The sequence below is a fragment of the Sturnus vulgaris genome, chromosome 6, assembly GCF_052056855.1.
Source record: "Sturnus vulgaris isolate bStuVul1 chromosome 6, bStuVul1.hap1, whole genome shotgun sequence".
NCBI lineage: Eukaryota > Metazoa > Chordata > Aves > Passeriformes > Sturnidae > Sturnus > Sturnus vulgaris.
In genome coordinates, this window is record NC_142248.1 from 43,222,961 (window position 1) to 43,237,083 (window position 14,123).

The following is a 14,123-nucleotide window of genomic DNA, read 5'->3' on the forward strand; positions in this document are numbered from 1 at the left end:
CTGCAAGCATATAATGACAGTAGAGAGTTTGCTGCTCTCATTTGCTATTTATACATTTTTCAGGGGAAATTGGACTAAGTCAAATTACTACAATATTTTCTTAAAGCATAACTTTTTAGTTCCCTAGATATGCTTGGCCTGTTGCACTGACAGTGGTAATATTTACAAGAAATTCAAACATCACTTTTAATTAGAATAAAATAGCTGTGTATATCATGTCCCTCTACTAAATGTATTTGTAGATGATGAGACTACATCTCCCAGTGTATAACTTCTTATTTTCTCTTTAGCTGTACAATAAGTTGTGATACAGATGGTTGGGACTTGTAGTCACCACACTCATTAGCACCACAGTAACAAGAACCATTGTGAAACTGAACTCTGTATCATAAATCATTTATGAGTTATTGAGAAGGATCATATTTCACTGTTTGGAACAAGAAAATTCTTTTAGCATTATAGTCATATTTAAAATGATATGCTTCTCCCCAGCCTATTTTTAGAAAATATTATTTTGGACCATCTAAATTCTGTTTCCTGTTACAGCTTTATAAATGTCTTTAGATGGATAGTAATTGCCAAGAGTATTTCTAAATAAAAAAATTTAAAACATGTGTATCTAAATAAACAGCTTTTTGTCACCAATGCACACTCAGTTACTGCAGGCAGGAGGATGACTTTGTCCAGTCTATTCATTAAAACTCAATTTAGAAAATTCCACACTTAGCTCGATGAAGCTGTTCCCAATGACATCATTTCCCATAAAGAGAGAAAATGGGACCGCAGTTGCTACTGGGATCACATGGCAATTTAACTGCACTTTGGAATCAACTTCCATGGCAATGGCCATATTCTTTATGAGCCTGCTGTAATCTCTGCATGCTGTATTGCCCAGCATCTATTTTAACTCTTTCTGGGTTAATACCAGAGCTTAGACTTCTTTTATTTTAAGGTGTATCGTGGAGTATCTGAGTTTTGTCTGTGTTTTCCTCAAACAAGGGACTTTTAGTACCAATATCACAGAATCACAGGATCACAGAATCACAGAATAGCCGGGTTGGAAAGAACCTCTGGAGACCACCCAGTCCAACGCCTTGCCAAGGCAGGGTCACCCGGAGCAGTGACACAGGAATGTATTCAGGTGGGTCAGGAATGTCTCCAGAGAGGGAGACTCCAAAACCTTCCTGGGCAGCTGTTCCAGTGCTCTGCCACTGTCAATGTAAGAAGCTCTTCCTCGTGTGGTGATGAACCTTGCTGTGTTTTATTCATGGTCTTTTCTCCTCATCCTGTCTCTGGGCACCACCAAAAAGAATCTGGCACCATCCTCATGGCATCCACCTCTGAGATAATTGTATGTATTGATGAGATCCCCTCTCAGTCTCCTCTGGACCAAACAGGCCCAGATCCCTCATCTCTCCCCATAAGAGGGATGCTCCAGACTCCTGATCATCTTTGCAGCATCCACTGGACCCTCTCTAGTAGCTCTTTGTCTTTCTTGAACTGAGGAGACCAGAATTGAACACAGGGCTCCACATGTGGCCTCACTAGGGCACAGTAGAGGTGGAGATTCCCTGTTGTAACTGTGAATTGTTGTATTGTACCATTTAGATTTCTTGACTTCTCAGAGAAAAAACTGAACTTCACTCATCTGAAACTTTAGTTTCAGCTTTCCTTACTTCCTGTCTCTGTTCCTCCTCTCTTTTATGGTTCTGCCATGAATATCTGGTGTAGGTGGGAAATAATACATTTCAAATTACTCTGTAGCCTAAAAAGTTGGTAAACTGTGGGGTTTTGTTTTGTTTGGAAAAGGACTTGTATCACCTGGTAATACTCATCTAAATATTAGATGTATAATCAAGCTGTTGTCCAGGCTACCTCACTTTGGTGGAAGGAGACAGGTGATTATTATTGTCATGTTTTCGCCGGTGTCTGGAGCAGGTTGGGTGAGTCCTTTGAAAGTGACGTTTTCCCTTCTGTAGTTTCTGTGAGTTCAGAAAAAGCTGAGATGCCTACTTAGACTAGATCCTTAATTTTTACATAGCTAAAATTAATTACCTTTGGCCTTAGAGATGCTTAGAGGTTATCTACAGAAATCTTCACATTAATGATAGAGTGACCTGCAATAGTGGCATGTTGCTGTAACTTCATGTTTGGCTCGGGAAGTACTCATGCTCTGCCCCATCCCTGCACCTATTTTTGGAATCCCAAAGCCATATGGATGATTACCCTGCAGGCTTTCCATCTTCCCGGTGCTATTCCCTCAGCACCCTGGTGGGATGACACCTGTAGGAATCTGCTCAGGCAGCTGCGCCATTGGGAACTCCATAAAATGTGGGTACTGCAGCGATGATGAATAATCACATGATGTTTAAATCATCGAAAGCACACACCTAGGGTGTATCCTGCAACCAAGCTGAATTTATCTGAAGGATGTCACAAAGATTTTGGTCATCACATTCAAACATCCTGCATTCTTGAAATGCAGCACTTTTGATTGGTTTCCCTTTCTGCTGGACTCTTGAAAAGTGCTTCCCAACCTGCCATACTTTGTTGCCTCTGAGAGCAGATCCATGCTCTGCTGATTGCTTTAAAAAACAACAGTTATGACCTCATTTAAAAACCAAATGCTGGTAATTTTCAAACTACAAAATTAGGTACAAAATCATTAGGGCATCACAATGTGGTTTTCTTATTTTAGCTGTAAGAGAAAGCAAGTGATGCTCAGTCATGAGTTTTATTTTTCCAGAGAGAATTTGCTGATGGAAGTAACCTATGATTCACGAAAATTAGCAAAAGCAAAGTATAGTGAAGACCAAAATATCAACAGAAGCAAAATCCTTTTATGCTGAAAATTAATATAAAACATATTCAATATAGAAACATAATAAAAACACAAAGCTTGCAAAAATAAGCACAATAAAAATACAAAGCATAATAAATATAAACATAATAAAAAATAAAGCATACAAAATATATATTATAAATTAATAAAAGATAAAAAGGGGAATAAAGGTAATATATTTGCCATTAATGTAAATTAGTATATGAAAAGATTATTAATATTCTAAAATATTGGGGAGGGGTCATCCCTCCATTTTTCTCTTTTCTGTATATGAAATATAGAAAAAGCATGGCATCTCTCAATTTCTTCAAAAACCCAAAGATTACAAAAATCCAGGCAGCTCAGGAAGAGAAATGCAGTTTAATGAGGTTTTCAGAGTTCATCTGCAAAGCACCTGCATTTCACATGGTTCCTTCTATCTGTAGCAAAATGTCACTGAAGAGCCAGTGGCTAGGAAAATTTATTTTTCCAGTGACGTGAGGAAATTAAATAAGAACGCCAATATAGTCTACAGGAATTTTAAATAAAGTTAAAAATGAGGGGAAAGAAGAAAAACATGTAAACAGTGATTTTTCCTCCCTCCCTTTCGAATCTCTGCTGCCTCATTAGTTGAATTGGGAAAGTCTTGCCAGAAAGCGTGTGTGTCCTGAACTTGCTATGGAAAAAGGGACAAAATCACCACGTTTGGTGTCTGCAGAAGCGCTGGCATGGCTTGCCTGGCTATGCCAGCTCATTTTGGCCCCTGTCCCTGAGCTCTCCACCCGTTTCTCGGCACTACAATGCATATGGTCTCTTTGGGACCATCTGTGCTTCTCCGCAGCACAGAAACCATCCATCAGCTTAAAGCCACATTAAGAGACAACATTCGTTGATTTGAAGTATTGAAAAGGCTGGGGTAGATTAATACACACCAGGACTGCAACAGGGATACCTTCCACAGTTCTTTCCGTTTAATTGCATTTAAACTTCATCACTCGACAGCAAGAAATGCCTACATTTTGGTATTCAATTTCTCAAAGTCTGATTCTCTTGACAAGATCTTTTGCTACAAGGCAAGCTGTGGAGAACACTCAGAATATTTTATCAGCCAGGCTTTTGCCTATTCTGTTCATTAGACGCTCTTCTCTATTACTTTTTATCCTCTTTTTAGTCAGTCATGATTAAAAGCACAAGAAGCAGAATTTCGTGTTCAGACTCAGTTGTTTATTAATTTTTATCTAAGTTACAGTGACTGTTACAGTATTTTTAGTTAGCAAACTGAAAATGAAAAAATAATGATTCATTTTACTTGTTACAAAGTTTTTTAAAATTAAACAGTTTAATTAAAAACTAGCACTATTTTTACTTTTAACTTAATAACTAAACACTTGTGATTTGTAATATAGCATTTTTCATTTAATTAAAAAGTACTACTTAAACCTAAGAAGAAGAAGAAAAACCTTTTACTTTAAAACTTTTTGCCCTTTACTTACTATTATATTCTAAAACCCCAAATTCCAAGCTTTTTACCCTGTAATATTACACACCTTTATTTAAACTACACACTAGTAATTCTAATTTTATTATTTAATTTTAGAAACTTTCTTTAAAGCCTCAAGTCAAAAACAGTACTTTTTTGAAAATCAGTACCCAACAACACAAAAAAATTCAAAACTCCCAGTTTTCAAAATTCCAACGCTTTTCAGAATGTGAGGGCACGTGGAAGTTGCTGTTTTCGTTTGCTCACCCCGTCCTCACTGGACACCTCACTGGTGACAAAGCTGCCACTGACCTCAGCATCCAGGATCAATCCCCCAGTCATTAGGGCGCTGTAAAAACCGCTTTTGCCCAGCCAATTGTAATGGGCCTGCCCACAATTGCCGGTTGTTTAACCTAAGAATTAGCTTAGCAATCACAGCTGAAATTACATGAGAGACTGACGATGTGTAGGAATACTTCATCCTGAGTCATCAAGAGCCTTGGGATACTCTTAAGGGGTTTATAATTATTAACATCCAGGCAAGATTTGAAATTTGAAAGATCTGAAATTTGATAAAGACTGGATTTTCCAGATGTGAGGGAGATTTGTTTGGATGAGAGGATAAGATTTATATTCTGTAAATTCACTTTTGTCTTAACAGTCCTTTTCTTTATTTCAATAGTCACATGTAGTCATCTTCTTTGTACAACCACACACAACTTAAGCTTTGCTACATTCATTCACATAAATGTGTTTAATCAGTTGTCTCTTTTAACAAGCTGTTAGCTGGGACACAGCTGAGCAGAGGAAATTTTTTGTGTCAACTAAACAGTTAAATTAAGCAAAAAGCAACATATCAGAATCAAATAACCAAGGCATAGAGATATTTAAAATCTAAACATTACTCAGTATTTTGCAAAGTAAGTTTTCCACAGTACCAAGGATTCTGGAGAGCCCCAGAATTACAGGACAATCCTGGCCTGGAGCTGGATTTTTGCCACTTGTGCCTTTTTTTATTTGACAGAATAACCAATGTTTAAATTTAGTTCCATTACATAGGTGCTGGTGGGGTATGACTAAGAAGTAAAGACATTGTTTCATGTTTGCTGGCAAAAGAGACATGGTAAAAATGGATATGAGATCACAAGTTCCATGTGTTGGCTTTCTTGGGAAAGCGAAACAAGCAGCAATTTGGATTTTGAGCATTTTATGACAACCCTCATCCTGCAATGACGGTGTTCTGTTTTCTTGGGGATGATGCAGGACAAAATATTAGTAAAACAACAGGGGCCATTATGAAAAGAAAGTGCTTGTGCAATTCAAGCCCAGTGTCTGCAGAGAAGGAAGTACCAGGAAAGGAAAATCTCGTATTGCAGGTCACATTAGCATACGTTCTTTTGGAGAACATTTAAGTGCAAGTAACGTGGTGCAGCTTCATATCAGAGGATTACTCAAAACATGGATGCTACTTGGAGATAATCCAAGTCTCCACCCTAACCAGAAAGGTATCCTTTCTTCTCAGGAAATTTCAGTTAATCCAAGGGATTAGGACAGCTACTTCTTGAGGGACTGTGAATGTGATTTCTTTTAAGGATTTGAAACATTTTTGTTTCCTTGCTTGTTTTCTTTCTTTGTAGTATATGACTCCCATATTTATTAAGATAAATTTATATTTCCATTCTCTTTGTGTGTGTAAAGGCATTCACTATGTTTTTACAAAGTCATGGGGGTTTTTTTTCCATTTTTTAACCTTCCTAGGAATAATCAAAATAATTGGCTAATACTTGACATTTGTTGTGTTGTAATTACTCCCTTGTGTTGTTTTACTCTATTTCATGTTGAAGATAAATAATAGGATCCCTCGTAAGAGACAAGATAAGGAAGAGGGAAAAAGCTTGTCTTACAAAAGAAATGATGAGGTGAAAAAGGGAAAGCATGGCCATATTAATTCACAGCAGTCTGCTGAAAACAGGATTGGAACCATTAGCTCATTCTACAGAGGTCACAGAATTGCCATTCTATGACATAAATTTCAATTATTATGGACAGTGTCTCAAACGAAAGCAGCAGTTGACCTGAGCTGAACCCACGTTAGACAAGAGGCTCATTACCAATAACATTTGGCAAATGGGAATTTTCCTGCAAGTGCAAACTGAAAAGTGGAGTTACACCCCCCCAGAGCACTGAGCAAACTCCTGCTCTGCTGGTGACTCTCTGGGCAGGATTTGTGATTACTCAAAAGAGAGCAGTTCTCATCTAATTGCAGAGACAGCCCATAGTTAAAAAAATAGCAAAACTGAAGTTTTGTATCATTTCTGAACATGAATCTTAAAAGCATTGAAGTTGATCCAGTGCCTTTCAAGTTAAGCTCAAGATTCCCACTGACTTCAGTGAGTCTGGATTTGGTTTAAATTTCTTATTTGCTCAGGGAAGCATTAGAACTGTCAAAGTAACTTCCATCAGGTTAAGCTGGATTAATGATCCAGTAGTCACTTACCATAAAATCATGGAATAATTCTGGTTGGTTCTAGAGGTCACCTAGTTCAATCCCTGGCTCAAAGCAGGCCCAATGAGGGGTTGCTTAGGTTTCTGTCCGGCTGAGCCATAGAATCACGGGGTATCCTGAGCTGGAAGGATCATGGAATCCAGACCCTGGCCCTGCACAGAGCAACCCCAGGAATCCCACCATGTGCCTGAGAGCATTGCCCAAACACTCCCTGAGCTCTGTCAGCCTTGGTGCTGTGACCACTGCCCTGGGGAGCCTGTTCCAGTGCCAAGCACCCTCTAGAAGAACCCTCTAGAAGAACCTTTTCCTAACAGACAATCCAAATATCTTTTAGAATGGAAATCTCACCTGACTGGGCACTTGTTTTTGTGTTTCCCGTCAGAACTCCCTGTGCTATAATTTGTGTTGTCTCTTACCACTATGTAACTCTGAAAATAGTCTGTGATTGAAGGCAGCAATAAAACCTTCTCTTACCCTTCTCTCCTTACAGCTGAGCAAGGACAGTTCTCTGTCTCCAGCTTGGTTGGCCTCCACTGCACTTCTTCCAGTATGTTCAGGAATTTACTTACCCAGGGCAGGTAGCAGGAGGCTGCTTACAGAGCTTTGATTTAAATACCCGTGGCCAGGATCTTGCCTGTTGCTGTGACATGTGAAATACTTTTTAGTATTAAAAATCCCACTCATGCAAAATAAGCCATGATTGTCTTTTGTGACTCTCCTGAACATCTTTGGGTTGACACCTGTGCTACCACCCTTTTCTGCCTGATCATGGGCAATGCAGGAAACATTATTAGTTGTTGATATTAGTTAGAGCAGTCTTGGAGCTTCTTTTTCTTAGTTTTTGATAGCAGAAAGGAACTTCCCGAGTACCAGGTGCACCAAACTTCCCTTCTCCCAATGCCACCATGTCCTGTCCTTCACCTGTTTAAGAAAGCACTGTGCTTTAATTCCCTTCTCTGACACCCAGGGATTTCCCCAGATGATTAGATCTCCGTTTTACAGTGTTGCTGGAATGAATGCTAATATTTAGCCACTGTACCTCCTTACCTATTTATCTCCTTCAAATATGTGCTTCCTGAGGAGGACTACTGCCTCTGGATTTTGTTAGCTGAGAAACGCAGAAAAACCCCATCCCCAGCAGCCTATGCTTCTCGAGATCCTTACATAATATCTTCATTAAAATGCCAATCACAGGGTGCTGTTAAGAGCCAGATCAGACTGGGATCAGCTTTTTAGGCCATGTTCACTTCTGGACTTTTTGCCTGAGAAATTCCACAGGTTCACATGCTTGATTATGCAATTATTTTCTTGAAATAATTTGGAAAACTGCCCCTATGCTGAGTTCACAGCCCCAAAGATGATCTTCTTTATGATTTAGATTCTGACACTAAAAGGTTAAGAAAGAGAAATCTGGATTTTTCTCTTATAAATGTTCATCAGTAATGAAAAATCCCTGATATTTTGTGTTTTGCTTTGGGAAGACCAGCAGAGGGGGCCTAAACCAGAGAGCAAACCCCATCCCAGATTTGTGCTGCAGTTGTAAACTATATCAGGATAAAAAAATCCCAAAACAGCCCAACTTTATTTCAGTTCTCTATTAAAACCAAAGAAGAATACACCTATGGGAAGGAGGGGAAAGAAGCTGTCATAGGAAATCTGCACTATTAAGAGGCTGTCAAAAAAGTAGTACTAATTATTAAGGGGAAAAGAAATTGGCAATTAGGAAAGAAATTTTAATTATATGATTCTGTCATTGGCTAACAGCTACTAAAGGACCAATTCCTTGAAGTATCTTTTCATGGGTTTTGGAAGACATTCCCTCCACAAGCTACTCCTTAAGTTACCTCTGTGTCAGGAGATTGAGGAAGAAAAAATCTTTCAGTGCAGAATTTAAAGCAGGCTCCCAACTTATGTTCCCTGGCCACTCCCACGGTAGAGTTTGTTTCTGCTGACTAATGCAGGTGCCCGGTGAGGCAAAACTTTGCAGAATCAGCCTTTTGGAAATACTCCTTTTCCTCCTCCTACCCCTCACTCATAATATTCTATGTTGCAAGAGAGAAAGTTCTCCCTGTTCCCCTTGAGTAATCCTTTCAGTTCTAATGCTCTGAGAGAGCCCACATGGAAAAAACTCTTCTAGATTCATCACAGATTTAAATGGAATAAATATTGTATATATACACATACATAGAGATACACACAGATATAAAATTCCAGATGTGGAAAGGGAATGCAAATCTTTCCAATGAATTTGGTGATCTTGGAAAAACCACCCCAAGGTGATAGACACAAAACAGGGATCTAAGAATCAGAACGTAAATAACAATGATATTGTCTGCCTCTTCACCGTGAGAAGATGGCTTATTCTGTAGCAAAAAAAGCTGCTCTTTTAAAGCAAAACAGAATCAAACTTCTATCTTGACTTCTTCTAATGTTTCATTTGAATAATCATAAAGAATTATGTAGAAGTGATATCACACAAACAAAATACCATTATCATCAAATGGGATTTTCTTCAATTTACCTGAACATGTTCTTTATTTCTGTTATTTAAATAAACACAGGTGATTTAGTCACACACCTAATGTAAACTTTAAAAAGTATGTTATGAAAAGGAAATGGATAATATAACTCAAGGACTCTGGGTTCCATCACTGTACCATCACAATATACAAATCTTATCTTCATATAGATGGCCCATCTCCTACAAAAAACGTTGACGTTTTTCTGGATTTCTCTTTTTATTATTTCTGTGAGTAAAAGTGCTTTTAATGCCAATAAACAGGAAGAGAAGTCTGCAGGAATGGTCTAAGTCTCAGGCAGACCTGACTAGAGTTCACCCTTATGTGAAGGACACATCTGGATCACTTCAGTCACAATAAAACATCCGGTTAGGTCAGGGGGGAGACTTGATGTGCAGGAGTTCTTTGTCTGAAGGCAAACGTTGTCCTTTAAAAGCAATGTGCCTTTTTAAAACAAATACAGTTAACGTAGGTGTCAGTGAATGATCACAGAGCACTTTGCAAACAGAACCCAAAGCCAAGCACTTTATAATCAAATTGAAAAGTCATGGATGTGAAATTGGGAGGAAGGGCAGGGCCAAGTGGAGCTGCAGGTGGCTGGGATCACTGCAGAGTTTGCTTCAAACACAAGTGTCACACCAGGTACAAGGTGGAAAATGACTCTTGCTTCTTTTACTGAGGAAATCCTGCCCAGGGGATGCCATAAAAAGTCACCGACCAACAACCAGGAGCCATCTTCTGTGCCTGAAGGTGCTCCTATTTTTGTCCTGGCTGACTGAATAAGTATTGTCATTTTATATTGCTATTTATATTTTATATTGCTATTTTGTATTTTTCTGTCATTCTCTGTTGTTATAAGACATTTTCCTATATATTTTTCTATTTTTTTCCTGAGGGAGCAAATAGTGAGGTGTAAGGAGGGGGGGGGAGGAGAGAATGATTTACTCACAGTTACACTTAACTAAACAGTTGCAAAGACTTGTGTAATCACCTTTGCTCCGTCTTTGCTAACAAGTAATGCAATCTTTGAGCTTTCTAGTACAGAGATCAACTGGACTGACCTGGCTTATTGTGTGGCTGATGTCCTTCAGACATGCCCCACATTCCTGGGGACAGTGTGTTCAAAGCCATACCAAGAACTTCAGTAACAGATTGAAAGTATGGATGACCAGATGCCAGTGTACGACTCCACACCCTGGCCCTGTTTGACTGACTGATACACATGCAGCTCACTCTGGCCAAAAAAGTGCAATGTCTCTAGCTTACCAACTACTGCTTGAGAACAGGCTGTATTAAACTATGAAACAGTGGCTCACAGCTGCATTTACTGTTTTACAAAGGGATAGAAGACACAGTATTTCATCTTGTCTAATTGCTCAGTCTGGAGAAGGGAAAGCTTTAGGGAGTCCTTAGAGCACCTTGAGTGCCTAAAGAGGCTCCAAGAGAGCTGGAGAGGAACTTTGGACAGGGACCTGGGGTGACAGGATAAAGGGGAATGGCTTTAAACTGACTGAGATTAGGTTAGAATTTAGGAAGAAATTCTTTCCTGTGATGGTGCTGATGCCCTGGCACAGCTTACCCAGAGAAGCTGTGGCTGCTCCATCCCTGGAAGTCTTCCAAGCTAGGTTTGCCAGGGCTTGGAGCAACCAAGCTCCACTTGGGACAGTGGAAGGTGTCCCAGCCCATGGCAGAGGGGTTGGACCTGGATGATCTTTAAGGTCCTTTCCAGCCCAAACCATTCTATGATTCTATGATATTTAGAATTAGACTTCAAGTTTTAAATTGATAGGAGCTCACACACAAAAGTTTAACTAAACAAAGTGGAATGAAATGGATGCAAGTCATAAGCAAAACTAAGGAATGATTTGTAGGAAGAAAAGGTGGGAGTTATTTTCTTCAAGTCTTTATATTGCCTGAGAAAGGCAGCAGGCAGAAGGGGCTATGTGTGAAAAAACATGAAGGTGGAACAGCATGCTGCTGAAAGCTGAAATGAGAGGCAATTAGGGGAGATAGGAATGCAGAGGCTTAAGTGCTGAAAACCTCAGAGACTTGAACTCAAGAAGATAACTTGGATGCAGAAAGCAGAGGAGCTTGTGCTGTTTGTAAGCAAGAGTAAAAATTTAAGTGACGTAGTGTCAGCAGAATTGTACTTCAAATCAACATCAGATCACAATGATTGCCGCATTTAAAGGATGCTTCTTACCTAGGATTCAGTTTTAGGTTTTCAGTAAATGCTGTTACAAAAGAGATGACACTTTCTGAAATAGTAAATTGTGATTATACAAGATATAAAATAAAATCAATAGAAGGAAGGTACATATCCATTATCTGGTCAGACAGATGTATGTAAAAAGTATTTTTGGCACTGTTACATTTACATGAGACTGTTTTTGCCTGGATGTGTGTTTGTTTGTCTCATCTACAGGCAACACTAAACAATACAGCACAGATAACATTTTGAAGCAGACAGGATGGAGACACAGCCTTACTTCACTTGCATGCATTTTATGACAGATTCTCCCTAAAGTTTTGTTTTCCTAAACAAAGCAAAGAGCTTTTCTCCTTATAAAGTATTCTGTTTTGCTCATGGTGAGAGAGAAAATAGAGGAACAGGGTGCTCTACTTACTGCTGTTCATTTTAGTGTTATTGTACTCTCATAAATAATTGAGTGAAGTAAGAACATTTTTCAAATCTATGTTTTACACAGACACTGAAATAATCTCAGATAATTGCTCTGGAGCTTTATTCACTCTAATGCAGATCAAAGAAATTGCATCACAGTGCTGTGGAAACACTCACACCCATGCTGTCACAGTACTATTAGCAGGGCTGGCAGCAAGTCATGGGAGGCCCACCTTGTGAACATTCCAAGAGGAAGCTCTTCACCCATAAATCTGTGAAAATTTAGTCATTGTATAGAGTTACAGAATGGTTTAGGTTGGAATGGACCTGAATGACCATCTCATTCCAACCCCCTGCCATGGACAGGGACACTCTTGGCTGGTCCAACCTGGCCTGGAATACTTCCAAAGCAGGGGCAGCCACAGCTTCTCTGGGCAACCTCACCATTCTCACAAGGAAGAATTTCTCCTTAATATCTAATCTAAGCCTGCTCTCTTTCAGTTTAAAACTGTTGCCCCTTGTCCTGTCACTATATCTTTTGCAACCTTTGTGTTTCTTGTAAATAAATCCCTTTATATATTAAAGGGCCACAACGTTTCCATGGAGCCTTCTCCCAGATGAACAACTGCAACTCCCTCAGCTTTTTGCCACAGAAGTGCCCCAGCCCACTGACCATTTTCATGGCCCTCCCCTGAACTGCTCCAACAGGTCCACACCTTTTTTGTCCCAGAAATCCACAGCAGGACACAGACCTTCTGCTGAGCTCTCACCAGTGCAGAGTAGAGGTGGAAAATGTGGGCTGCAAGATTGCATTGCTGTCTCATGTCCAGTTTTTCACCCATCAGCATCCCCAAGTCTTTCTCTGCAGGACAGCTCTCAGTCCTTCCATCCCCCAGTTCTACTTCTGCACAAAGTCTCCTCAATACTGCACAGCTGGAGAAAAAAAAAAATATGTAAAAAAAGAAATCCAATTAATTATATATTTCTGCCATATTGCTTTAGACACAGAAGGCAACTTATCTTGCTTTTATTTACATTAAGTGTGTCAATATAATTGGTGCAACTCTTGAGAATAAGGCTCGTTATCGTTTAATGTGCTGAGTTTAATTGACCTGTTATCTGCTGCCACTGACACAGCACGGGAGCCCCAGCAAGGCTCACGGAGGGTGTGGAGCAAGACTGTGACCTCCCACATTAGTAACTGCTTGTGATTTTGTTTTCAGAGCCTTGCACTCCAGCTTTACATTGGCTCTTGCACTTCCCAGCTGCAGTTAAGCACGTTGTGCAGATCTAAGAATGTGTTTGCTGAACTCCAAAGTTGCCAAAGATGCCATCTGCATCTGCCACAGGGCAAAGTGCAGCAGAGCTGTCATTCAAGCTGCTGATGTTCAGGTTGACTTTGGCTGACTTTTAAAAGCTGTTAGCAGTGGTGGCCTCTTCAGAAAGTGGAAATTAGCTTCTCATGTGGAAACTAAGTTCAGGCATTATAAGGAGAAAATGTTTTTGTCTTCCTTAGAAACTAAGATATTGGTCAAATCCGAGGGTTCCATTATGATATGATCCTTTCAGAAATCATAGAATACACTTGAATAGAAAATTCCTTAAGTTACTTACCTATCATTAAAATAATACTGAGATGAATTGTATTTACTTTTTATAAGTTGTGAAACAGCAAGAATGAACATTACCTTGTAAAGGATGCTTTAAGTTTTCCGAGTGCTATCCTTCCCAAGCTCAGGTTCACAACAAGCGGGAACTTCATGCCTGTCTCAGGGCAGGACATAAAATCTCCACTGATGGAGACTGTGCAGGTGTACAAATGCACAAAAACTCCTTGATTTATTTATTTATTTTTTTTAAACAAGAGAAATCTATTTTACTCGGTTTTGTTGTAACAGAAGGGTTAAAGCACGGAGTTAACACAATAAATTCTCATCACTAACCAATCACAAGATGCTGGAATTTCATCACAAGATGCTTGTGAGTTTCTCCTACTTATCTTTTCTGTGCTCAGGCCCAGCTGCTGCATTCCTGTGTCTTTGGGGATAGCTGGGAAACCCCCCCCGGGAATAAACTGTGCAGCTGTAGTTCACGTCCTTTTCCAGCTTTATACTGCCTGTGTGAGTGTGTTGTGGCACTAAGCTCCACGATTGTGTGTGCACCCCCTGCATTTA